The 12,163-nt window shown below is 44.3% G+C and overlaps 1 long non-coding RNA gene across 14 annotated transcripts in view; it reads right to left on the bottom strand.

The window, feature by feature from the left end:
• LOC115937967 (uncharacterized) overlaps window positions 1-12,163 on the bottom strand; it is a 127,002-nt gene that overhangs the window by 69,080 nt on the left and 45,759 nt on the right. For 7 of the 14 annotated variants that reach the window (XR_014143528.1, XR_014143527.1, XR_014143536.1 and 4 more), the window contains one exon: window positions 10,125-10,160. The exons of 2 other annotated variants lie outside the window; for them this stretch is intronic. This is a non-coding gene — a long non-coding RNA (uncharacterized LOC115937967). Of the gene's footprint in view, window positions 1-1,097; window positions 1,377-10,124; window positions 10,161-11,049; window positions 12,005-12,163 lie in introns of those variants that run through there. 5 more of the 14 variants (XR_014143529.1, XR_014143533.1, XR_014143539.1 and 2 more) reach the window with 4 other exon arrangements.

Below are 12,163 nucleotides of genomic sequence, written 5' to 3' on the forward strand. Positions count from 1 at the left end.
ATCCTGCTCATCTGTAATTAGCTAAGTGGTCCCAAAACCAAATTAAGAAGTACTTAAGAAGATGATGAAAATGAGTCTGGACACAAGATCCCCGTTGGTCACTATACTTGGAGATTTAGCTTACATATCACAGGCTTGCTTTCACTAAAGAAAGCTGCTCAGACATTTATGTCTTTACCGGTTTTTGAACTAAACTAGAGCATGCTTGGATTAGTGTCATGTACAGGATCCTCATGGCGTATTTCCTTGATGTATCAGAAATTCTCTTTGACTTTTGCCAGATTTTTACCCTGTAGGATTCAGAAGGTTTTACTCACTTTGGAAAAGACAAAGGGCTGACCCCAAGATTACTAGCTCTTTGATAGTGGGTCACTTCTTAGACAAAGGGATGTTTGAGTCTTTGTTAGAATCATGCCCTAAGGATTAGGGGACAACTGAGGGAAGAGGGGGTGTTTGACTGAAAAACTCCAACACTATTCTTGAATTCCTTGTATTGTCTGCTTTATGATATTCTGAAAGGCATGACAAACTTTTCTTTGGCGATTTTTATTTTATTTAAAAGATTTATTTATTTATTTGAGAGAGAGAGAGTGCACAAGCAGGGGGATGGGCAGAGGGAGAGAGAGAAAGAGAATCTCAAGCAGACTCCCTGCTGTGTGTGGAGCCGGACACGGGGCTCAATCTCAAGATCCCTAGATCACAACCCGAGCCAAAACCAAGAGTCGGACACTTAATCAACTGCGCCACTCAGGTGCCCCTTCTTTGACAATTTTTAAGGGGAAAGGATTTACTGCTCATTTTTCACTGAGTAATAGTCACTATCCAGCAAAACACAAAGTTTCAAAGGCTCCATACAGTTACTAATTTGATTACGCTTCTTGCACCCGTGCATTCATTCCACTGAAAGATAAAAGAAAAATTCCATTGTGAAAAATGCTTGCAGGTGAAAAATAATGTTTAGGTAACCTTTTAACCAATATGATTATGGCTTTGAGGAAAATCATCAAAAAATGAAATTTAAAAATGTAAATTAGCTGTGTCTGCTGAGATAGACATTATAAAATACTGTAATATTAGTGCAAGTTTTTTTTCAAGTGAGTTCTTTATTAGTTTTTGATAATTCCTGTCACTGTGTCAACAGTAGAACATCCTTGGTCCAAATTAAAACTAATTAAAAGTTATTTAGGGAACACAAGTGAATAACAATGTTTAACAGTTAGCACCTCTCAGAATAGAAACTTAAGCAGCTGACAAAATGGAAGCTGAAAAACACTCATGGTTTTGACTCTTCCAGATCACAGCAAAAACTGGTTTGCTTATATAACCGATGCAAACCCAGGATCCTACATGGGTCTAGTCTTGGCACTGGTTCAGACCTGCAGAAAAATATAATTGAAAACAATTCAAATCTTTCTCTTAAGAAAATGTCAAAGGTGGGAGTGTGTTTTAAATATCCAGCAAACTCCTTAAAGATACTGTTTGCACCTGTCTCTCGATCTCTGGTTCTCTGATCAGAGACCCAGCCTGAGGCTTCTCTCCCACTCCCTATTTTCTCTGCCTCTGTTTTTCATCTGTCATTCAGCCTGGTCTCCCGGGCTTCTTTAGTTTTCCATCCGATTGCTATTACCCAGGTTCTGTGTGACAAACTTCAAAACATGCCCCTCGTTCCGGGCAGGGGGCAGGGGTACACGTTAGATTTTGTATCCCACACATTGTTCTGTGTCTGCTGCAGAGGAATTTTGCCACCAAAGCATTTCCTGAATGAGGCAAGTGGTTATACCCTGGAGCTGCAGGGGCCAAAGCCCTGCTTCAGTCCCCGTGAGCTTTGCTTTGTCTTACATCCACAGCTCACACTTGACTGTGACTCCGCAGTGTCAGAATGTCCCAGGACGACGACGTACGCTGCAAGAGGATTTTCAGATGTTTTTTTCTTCTTATACTTTACGTATTTATAAAATCTTTCACTTAAGCTTTCTTTTTATTTTTTAAGCTTTTATTTATTTATTTTTAAAGATCTTATTTATGCATTTGACAGAGACACAGCGAGAAAGGGAACACAAGCAGGGAGAGTGGAAGAGGGAGAAGCAGGCTTCCCGCGGAGCAGAGAGCCTAATGCGGGGCTTGATCCCAGGACCCTGGGACCATGACCTGAGCCAAAGGCAGACGCTTAACTACTGAGCCACCCAGGCGCCCATATGCTTTTCTTTCAGGAGACCACACACACACACACACACACACACACACACACGTATTTTTTTTTTTCCTTTTAAGTCAAAGTGCAGTTGCTCTAGATGAAGCAAGGGTGGGAAACAAGAAGCACCACCCTTAGGGCACGTGCCCCCCTTCCACCTTCTCCTCTCCGCCCCCTCTCTCGTGGCCACCTCCGAGGGGCTTCTTGGAGCACACTTTGGACTATGAGCATACAGATGGAGCAACACAGAGTCAGCAATAGCCGACTCCTGTCCTGGTACTCTGCTACTTACAACCTAAGTGGGCTTGGCCACCGTGACACGACACCCACCCACTGGGTTGCTGTGAGAGGGAACTGGTGCACAGGGGTTTCTCAGCAAATGGCGATTTCCTCCCTATCATCAGTCGCAAGGGAACAAAGGAGAGAGTAAAGGTCCATGCGGGCAAATCCATCCCTGCCGCTGGAAAAAAGCAGCCGCAAGATGGGGTGGACCCATGGTGAGTGGGCCGCAGTCTGTTTGGTAGGTCCTCAGAAGCAGTTATACGATCCAATGAGTACAGATCCAGCACGGTCGTATGAAAGTATCAGCCTGGGGCGCCTGGGTGGCTCAGTCGGTGAAGCATCCGCCTCCGGCTCAGGTCATGGTCCCAGGGTCCTGGGATCGAGCCCTACATCGGGCTCCCTGCTCCGCGGGAAGCCTGCTTCTCCCTCTGCCTGCCGCTCCCCCTGCTTGTGCGCTCTATCAAATAAATAAATCTTAAAAAAAAAAGGTCAGCTTGTCTGCATGGCACTGAGCTGGGCTGGGAAAAAAAGAAGAATTAACAGAAACTGATTACTTCAGACTGAGACAATGACAGAGGCAGGTCACTTGATGTGAACTGGATAAAATCTCAGAGCCCAAAGAAGTCCGGATTTTCAAATGCCGTGTCCTGGCTCCTGAGCCGTCCAGTACAGAGTTCCTTGGGAATGTAAACCCTGTAATATGGAAGCGCAGAGTTGGACTCTCTTAGGGGCTGAGAAGTGACCCTGCTGAGGGGAGACCACGGCTCCAGGGTCCCGGGGAATGCACCTGAGCAGCCTGCCTCCCGGGAAGGAGCCTGCCAGGCTGGCCTGCAGGGCATTTCCGGGTGACCGGAGCCGCGACAGAGCCCGGTGACGGCAGACAGTGCTCCAGCCCAGACAGGGTCCGGCCAGAGGGCCTCATGCGCTCCGCGGCCACTTCACCGGCCGACTGTCGCCGCCTGCTGGCGACTGGAAAGAGGTGCTCAGCACTGGAAAAGAGGATTTGTTTGGCGGCCGGTGGCCAGGCCCCTGAGAGCTGCACCAAAATATAGACGCAGACTCAGTGTTTTCTCCAAAGACGTGACCTGGGGAGGATCTACGACCATTCCACTCATTAAGCCACACAAGAAGGTGGACTTTTACAAAAGTGATAACCTCATTCGTGCCTGATTTAGTCAATGACAAACACGTTTATTGCTATAAACCAGGTACCCTGCAAGGCACTCGGGGTGATCGATAGTCACACCTCATTCTACCCCCACATGACATTATCCACTGGATCTTCTACCCTAATCATTGAATTAGGCTTTATAGCTCGTCATTCACTCACGAACCCATACTGACTGAAGGCCTACTATAATGGCAGGCTCGGGGCCAGAAGCTGAGCATACAGTGGTGAGAAAAACACGTACTGACTCCCCACTCGCTGGTCTGCTGTCTAGTAGGAGAGACAGACATTAATCAGATCATCACACAAATAAACGTAACAGTATGCAATAGGTATAATACAAAAATATAACTGCGATAAAGGATTAGTCTAAATGACTTTGATCGATTCTAAAATGGAAATTTGGGCTATTCGATATGCATTAAAATTATTTAAAATGTTTCATTCGGGATGCCTGGGTGGCTCAGTCCATTAAGCGTCTGCCTTCAGCTCAGGTCATGATCTCAGGATCGTGGGATTGAGCCCCATGTCCAGCTCCCTGCTCAGCGGGGAGTCTGCTTCTCCCTCGCCCTCTGCCTGCCGCTCCCCCTGCTTTTGCTTTCTCTCTGGCAAATAAATAAATAAAATCTTTTAAAAAAATGTAGAGCCACGCTATTTGACTAGGAACATATTTATTATATATTTTGTAAGTTATAGAAAGGTAGGTATAGTAAACCCCATTTTTGAAAACATTTTTATGGGTGTTTTCTTTGAGCTCCCTACTACATAATCAATTTATTTGATTGTTACTGTTGGATCATTATGATCATCATACAAATATGCTGTTATTTTTCCCATCCCCCCCCCCACAAAAAGGGCATACAATGGAAAAACTTGTGTTGGCTCTATTTCCTCACCACCTCATTTCTTTGTTACCCTTTCAGTAAAGCCACTCTAATTGCTCCCCTCTTAAACCTACTCCAGTCAGGTTTTGTATGTGTCAAGGTCCCCAGTGGCCTCCATACTGCTAACCCCAGAGGCATTTCTGTCCTCCTGTCATGGGCTCCCTGAGCAGTATTTAACACAGCGGCTGCTCCCTCCTCCTTGTATGCGTTCTTCCTCTGGCTTCCAGGACACCATTCTCTGGGATCTCCTGCCTCATTGCTTCTGCTTTCTCAGGCTGTTCTGCATTCTTCCTCTTCTTCCCAGTTATTATTATTTTTTTTTTAAAGATTTTGTTGATTTATTTGAGAGAGAGAAAGCATGACTAGAGGGGAGGGGCAGAGGGAGAGGAAGAAGCAGACTGCCGGTTGAGCAGGGAGCCTGACGCAGGGCTCGATCCCAGGACTCTGAGATCATGACTTGAGCCGAAGGCAGACGCTTAACCAACTGAGCCCCCCAGGCACCTCTCTTCCCAGGTTTTTTTTTTTTTTTTAAGATTTTATTTATTTGACAGAGACACAGCGAGAGAGGGAACACAAGCAAGGGGAGTGGGAGAGGGAGAAGCAGGCTTCCCGCAGAGCAGGGAGCCCGATGCGGGGCTCGATCCCAGGACCCCGGGATCATGACCTGAGCTGAAGGCAGACGCCTAACGGCTGAGCCACCCAGGTGCCCTCTTCCCAGGTTTTTAATGTTAGTTCTCTTCTCTTCCCTCACTCCTTTGACCGTATCCAGTCATGGCTTTCAGCACCATCTGCCCTCGCCTAGACCTCTCCCCTAAACTCCTGACTCATAAATCCAACTGTCTACTCAGGTTTCTCATAGACGTTTCAAACTCAGCATGTCCCTAACAGAACTTATGAGCCTCCTCCCCATTTAACCTGCTCCAGCCACAGCCTTCCTTAATCCACTTGTTGGCACCTAAATCCTTCCCAATGCTCAAGCCAGAACCCTGCAAATCATCTGCGGTCATCATCCTCTCTTTCTTTTGTATCCAGATCCAATCCTTCAGGAAATCCTCTTAGCCTTGTGTCAAAATATATTTCCCCAATCCAGCCACTTCTCATCGCCCTCCCTGCAACCACTGTGGTCCTGTCTGCCCCCACCCACCACCTGGATTACTGCAGGAGCACCTCCCTTGTCTTCCCTACAGTCTCTTGCTACCACAGGAGCCAGAGTGATCCTTTATGACGTACGTCAGACCACGTCCCTCCTGGTCAAAACCCTGCAGAGGCTCCCAGTCTTGCACACAGTAAAAGTCTACAAGACACACTGTGTCCTCTCTTCCCCGGCTGCTCTCCAACATCATCTAGCCATCTCCCCGTCGCTCACTCTGCTCCAGCCTGGCCAGCCTCGTTGCGATGTCAGGAGCACACCAGGTGCACTCCACTTAGGGACGTCTACTGCTGTTCACTCTGCCTGGAGTGTTCAACCCATGGATATCTGCACCTCCTTCAAGTCTTTGCTCAAATGCCTCACCCCTGCTGAGGGTGTTTTAACACTTGTGCCTCCATGCTACAATCCCCTCTCTAGCCATCCTGATTCCCCTCACCCTGCTCTACCTTCTTTTTTTTCCATAACATTTTCACAATAAGATACTAAACAATTTATGTTTAAATTTATATATATATATATAGTTTATTTTCTCTAACTAGAATGCATTTTTCTTGAGGAACAGAAATCTTCATCTGTTTACTAATGTATCTCAAACGCCTAGAACTATGCTTGGTACATAGCAATGCCCAGGGAAAAAAAATTCACTTTTTTAAAAAAGATTTTATTTATTTATTTGAGAGAGAGACAGAGCACAAGCACAGGAGGTGCAGAGGGAGAGGGAGAGGCAGACTCCCTGCTGAGCATGGAGCCCAACATGGGGTTCGATCTCAGGCCCCTGGGATCATGACCTGGGCCAAAAACAGACGCTTAACCAACTGAGCCACGCAGGCGCCCCTAAATACGATGAATTTCACAAAGCATATGTATATCAAAATCATTACATTGTATACTTAAAATATCTTACAATTTTGTCAATTATACCTCAATAAAGCTGAAAAAAAGATTAATATTCTCCTGAAAGTAGCATTTCCTTAACAGTAGTTAATCCATGAAAGCCTATAAATTAAGTAAACTCTTAATTTAAGTAACATAAAGGATTTGGGATAGTGAAAAATGAGTGAATAAATGAATGCATGGAAAGGGTCTGAACAGATAAAAACTAACCCACTAACGATGAAAATTTCTAGTTAGAAGGATAATGGATAATCATTTTTTCTTGTTCATCTGTTTTTAATTTTTCTACAACAAACTTCAATTACTTAGACATTTTGAAAAAATAAGTTTACTACTGAGGATAACAACAGTTTTAATTAATTATTTTTTAGTCTACAGTTTCAAATGTTCATCTATAGAAGAGAATTGGTAAGATGGTAGAAATATGGGAAAGGTACCCATTTACATTACTGTGAAGCCATTATGAAGCTCCTGCCCAGACAGTGGGAGAAATTCTGTCTTGATTTGGGTTCCCCCAGAAGCAGACCCTGTAAGGGGTCTATCTGGGAGGTACAGAGTGAACAAAGTGGACAGGGAAGTGAAGGAAGCCAGTAAAGGGAGGGCTGTCCAGCCATTTCCACCATGGGCAGTGGGGACTCCATCCATGGATGAACTCTGAGTCACAGCATAGAGCGTGTCTCAGTTTCCCCATCTGACAGGTGAGGAAACTGGGGTATTTGTCCACCTACAGCAGTTGAGGGCTGTTTCTGGAGCCATTAATGCTCTTGCATTTCCAGCTTGTCCTGTGTATTCCTGTAGCCAGAAAAAATCCCTTGCGCAGGTGTTGGCAGTAGGCAGAGTTTTCAGAGTAGAGGTGAAAGACAAGGGCATATGGGGCAGGGGAGGGAGGGCCCTGAGAGGGTCTGCTATGGTTCCTTCATTAGACCCTGACTTTGCTCTGTGGGAGGAGCTCCCTTGTCTGTTGTTCTCTGTGGCTCCTCGCTCCCCTGCAGGTCTTGCTTGCCCATGCATCTCCATGGCCACATCCGAAGTAGGCAGCAGGGAAAGTGCCCTCCCTGGAGTCTGTACAACTGTTGTAGCATGTTTGGGCGCCCAAGGACTGTTTTAAGGCCTGAACAACCTAAATTTTTCTAGTCTGGGTTCAAGAACTCTTTGGCAATACAATTCCTTCCAACACTTAGTGAGCTTCTGAAATATTTGTTTTCAGTCATTTCCATGTGCCAGTATGCACACATAGGGTTCTTCACTAGACCTAACTCTCAAGCCTGATTTACTTCTTTGCATCCTAACCCCCATGCCTCTCTCCTTCAACTTAATGGCAACCATCTTGAAGCTATCTGGAAAAAAACAGTCTTGAGTGTGAAGAAAGCATCCTTAAACTGCATTGGTGAAACTATCTGCTTAAAAAGAAGTCTTAATGGGCTTTTGTTGCTCAAAGCCTTTTTTCTATGTTATCACTTATATTTTGGGTTTCAAAGCAGAAGGCTTCAAATTTCTGGACTTATTCTATTTCCTTTCATCTCTCCTCTTAAAGCAGCCGATTCTTGCCTGAGCTTGGCCCTTATGCTGACACACTAAGCAAAGCAAATAAGAACAATTGTGCACTATCTTTGGGTTTTCCAACCTCTTTTAAAGCCACGGCTCAGTAGACATTTTGCTCACCAAGTAATTGAGGACGACAGTTTTATTAAATAATTTGCTATTATATAACATGGGTTTTCATCTTGTCAGCCTCCAATACCAATCTTCTTGCCTCCCTCTGTAATGCTATTTTTTTAGGGTTTATTCTTAACCTCAGAACCCCAATGGAAGGGAGTAAATTTTGTAGTAATACTAATAACACTAGCTACTGTATAAATAAACCCAAGAAATTCAATGGCTTAACCCGATGAAAGTTTTGTTCTCACTCATGAAATAGAGCTGGGTGGTGACAGGTCAATGGATGTCCTTCTCCATGAAGTCATTCAAGGATCCAGGATGTTGAAAGCAAAGTCACCTCCAACATGTGGTTTCCAATGGGCTCATGTCCATTCCAGCTAGTCAGAAGACTAAAGAGCACGAGGCTTAAAGATAGCAGAGCAGGGCGCCTGGGTGGCTCAGTTGGTTAAGCGACTGCCTTCAGCTCAGGTCATGATCCTGGAGTCCTGGGATCGAGTCCCACATCGGGCTCCTGGCTCAGCGGGGAGCCTGCTTCTCCTTCTGACCCTATCCCCTCTCATGCTGTTTCTCTCTCTCTCTTTCTCTCAAATAAATAAATAAATAAATAAATAAATAAAAAGATAGCAGAGCAGGAAGAGTCTGAGCTCATCTCACCCCATGGATACAACTAGGTAACACCCACATCGGTGTAAATAAGCCAGAAAATGACTGGCAAAACAGACTCTCCACAGCTAAATGTAGAGAAGAGGCCACATCAAAGAGGATAGGAAGGGCAAAGAGGTGTTGGGAGCCAAAAGGACCCTTGTAATTGGCCAAAGGAGGGAGAGATGCTGCTGGCATGGAGAGAGGAGAGAAACAGACCCTCACCCTAGGCACCCCAGGCACCCCAGGCACCCCAGGCACCCCAGGCACGGCATGTGGAAGACGAATCCCCATAACATTTGGCTTTGAAAGCTCAAGGGGCCTGGCTTCATGAGTTTTTTATAATCAGTGGGACTTAACACCTGGAACTTGAAAAAATCAGTGGACTTGGTTCTGGCAGAGCCAGGAAAGTGATAGGAAACTGAGTCCCACCCTTAAAGAGGCAGCAAAACAAACAGCCCTGTGGAAACACAGCATAGAAGCAGCAGTTGGAAAATGCCTGGGGTATACAGGAGGGAGGTTTTTTTACTAATCTCAGAGCATGTGCTGGAAGAGCAGGGAAGTTTGGGAGACTTCTCCAAGAATAAAAGAGCTGATGGGCACCATTTCCCTCCCCCACACCCAGCCTAGATACACAGACACCTGCGGGAACCAACAGAGTGCCAACACTTTCCACCTAGCTTGCTAATAGCACACCCTGCCCCTATGCTCTCCTGCAGACTTGTCCCCTCCACCCCAGCCTGGGCAGTTTTCCCAGGCACATGCAGCTCCCCTCCCACAGGGGACCAGTGTGGACCTTCTGGCACTGCACGCCCTGCCCCCGAGTTCTCCCGCAGAACTGCATTCTCCAACATGCCTTTGGTCAAAGCCTATCCGAAGCAGTGCCACAAGGCTGGCAGTGTGCAAGCAGCCCCAGCAGGGGCCAGCACCACTCCAAAGTGACTCCTGCCCTGGGCAGAGGGGAAGATAACCACACACACCAGTCAGACTTCAGCCCCAGCAGTGGGTTGGGAGCCGAGAGTTGGTCTGATTGCAGACCTGGCCCACCCACAAAAGCTTCTCAGAGGACAACACAGGGAGAGTCCTTGCATTTTGGGGCTACTGCATCTCTGGCAAACACCTGGTCTGACTTGACTCAAGCCCAAGATGGCCCCAGACTGGCCCACTAACAACACAGGGTTGCATGCTTTTCCAACTGATCCAGGCAGGTGCCCCAGATAGATAATTTAGATTAATGGTCATAAAGATACTCACTGGACTTGAGAAAAGACTGGAGGACCTCAGTGAGACCTTCAACAAAGAGACAGAAAACAAAAAAGAACCAATCAGAGGTGAATAACTCAATAACTGAAATTAAAAATACACGAGAGGGAACAGCAGATTAGAAGAAGCAGAAGAACAGACCAGGGACCTGGAGGACAGAGCAATGGAAAGCAATTAAGTTGAACAGGAGAGAGAAAAATGAGTAATAAAAATAAAAATAGATTAAGAGAACTTAGTGACACCATCAAGCATAATAACATTCACATTACAGGGATCCCAGAAGAAGATAGAGAAAAGGGGGCAGAAAATTTATTTGAAGAAATAATAGTTGAAAACTTCTCAAATCTGGGGAATGAAAAAGAAATCTAGAGCCAGGAGGCACAGAGAGCCCCCAACAAAATCAACCCAAGGAGGTCCACACCAAAACAAATAGTAATTAAAATGGCAAGAAGTACTAATAGAGAGAGAATTTTAAAAGCAGTAAAAGAAAACAGTTACATAAGGGAAAACCCAATAATGTTATCAGCTGATTTTTCAGCAGAAATTTTGCAGGCCAGAAGCATGATATATTCAAAATGCTAAACAAACAAACAAACCACCAAAAACCCCTGCAGCCAAGAATATTCTATCCAGCAAGGCTATCATTCAGGATAGAGGTAGAGATAAAGAGTTTCCCAGATAAACAAAAGTTAAAGGAATTCATGAGCACTATATCAGCCTTACAAGAAATGTTAAAGAGGACTCTCTGAGAAGAAAGGAAAGACCACAAGCAGGAGTAAGAAAAGAAGGAAGTGCAAAAGTATGTCTATAAAATTAAGTATATCTATAAAAATCAGTCAAGGGATTCACAAAATAAAAGAATGGAAAGTATGACACCATATACCTAAAACATGGTGGGGAGAGGAATAAAAACAGTGCTTTTAGAATGGGTTCAAACTTAAGCAACCATCAACGTAATATAGACTGCTATCAGTGTAAGATGTTACATATAAACCTAATGGTAACCACAAATCAAAAACCAGTAATAGATATGCAAAAAATAGAAAGGAAACCAAGTATATCACTAATGAAAGCCAGGAAACTATGAGAAAAGAGAACAAGAGAAGGCACAGAGAAGACCTACAAAACAACCATAAAACAAGTAACACAGTGGCAATAAATACATACCTATCAATCATTACTTTAAATGTAAATGGACTAACTGCCAATCAAAAGACATACGAATGGATAAAAAAGCAAGACCCATCTATATGCTAAGTTCTACTCCCAAAACCAATATTACACTATATGTCAACTAACTAGAATTTAAATAAAAATTTGGAAGAATAAATAAATAAGTAAATAAATAAATAAAAAGGAAGGAAAAAAAGTGAAGGAGTGTAAAAGCATTTATCATGCAAATAGAAGTGAAAAGGAAGCCAGGGTAGGAATACTTACATTGGACAAATTAGACTTTAAAACAAAGACTGTAACAAGAGACAAAGAAGGACACTACATAATCATAAAAGGAACAACCCAATAAGAAGGTGTAACAATCGTAAATATTTATGCACCTAACATGGGAGCACCCAAATACATACAGCAGCTAAAAACAAACAAAAAGGAAGTAATTGACAATAACAGAATAATAGTACAGGACTTTAACACCCCACTTACATCAATCAATTATCCAGACAGAAAATCAATTAAAAAAATCAGTAGCTTTGGGGCGTCTGGGTGGCTTAGTCGTTAAGCGTCTGCCTTCGGCTCAGGTCATGATCCCAGGTCCTGGAATCAATCAAGCCACGCATCGGGCTCCCCGCTCCACAGGAATCCTGCTTCTCCCTCTCCCACTCCCCTTGCTTGTGTTCCCTCTCTCACTGTGTCTCTCCCTGTCAAATAAATAAATAAAATCTTTAAAAAATAAAATAAAATAAAAAATAAAAAAACAGTAGCTTCGGACCAGGTGGATTTAACAAATATATTCAGAACATTCCATTATAAAACAGTGGGACACACATTCTTTTCAAGTGTACATGGAATATTCTCCA

This window comes from Leptonychotes weddellii, chromosome 3 (assembly GCF_054177405.1).
Source record: "Leptonychotes weddellii isolate Sample4059 chromosome 3, ASM5417740v2, whole genome shotgun sequence".
Lineage (NCBI taxonomy): Eukaryota > Metazoa > Chordata > Mammalia > Carnivora > Phocidae > Leptonychotes > Leptonychotes weddellii.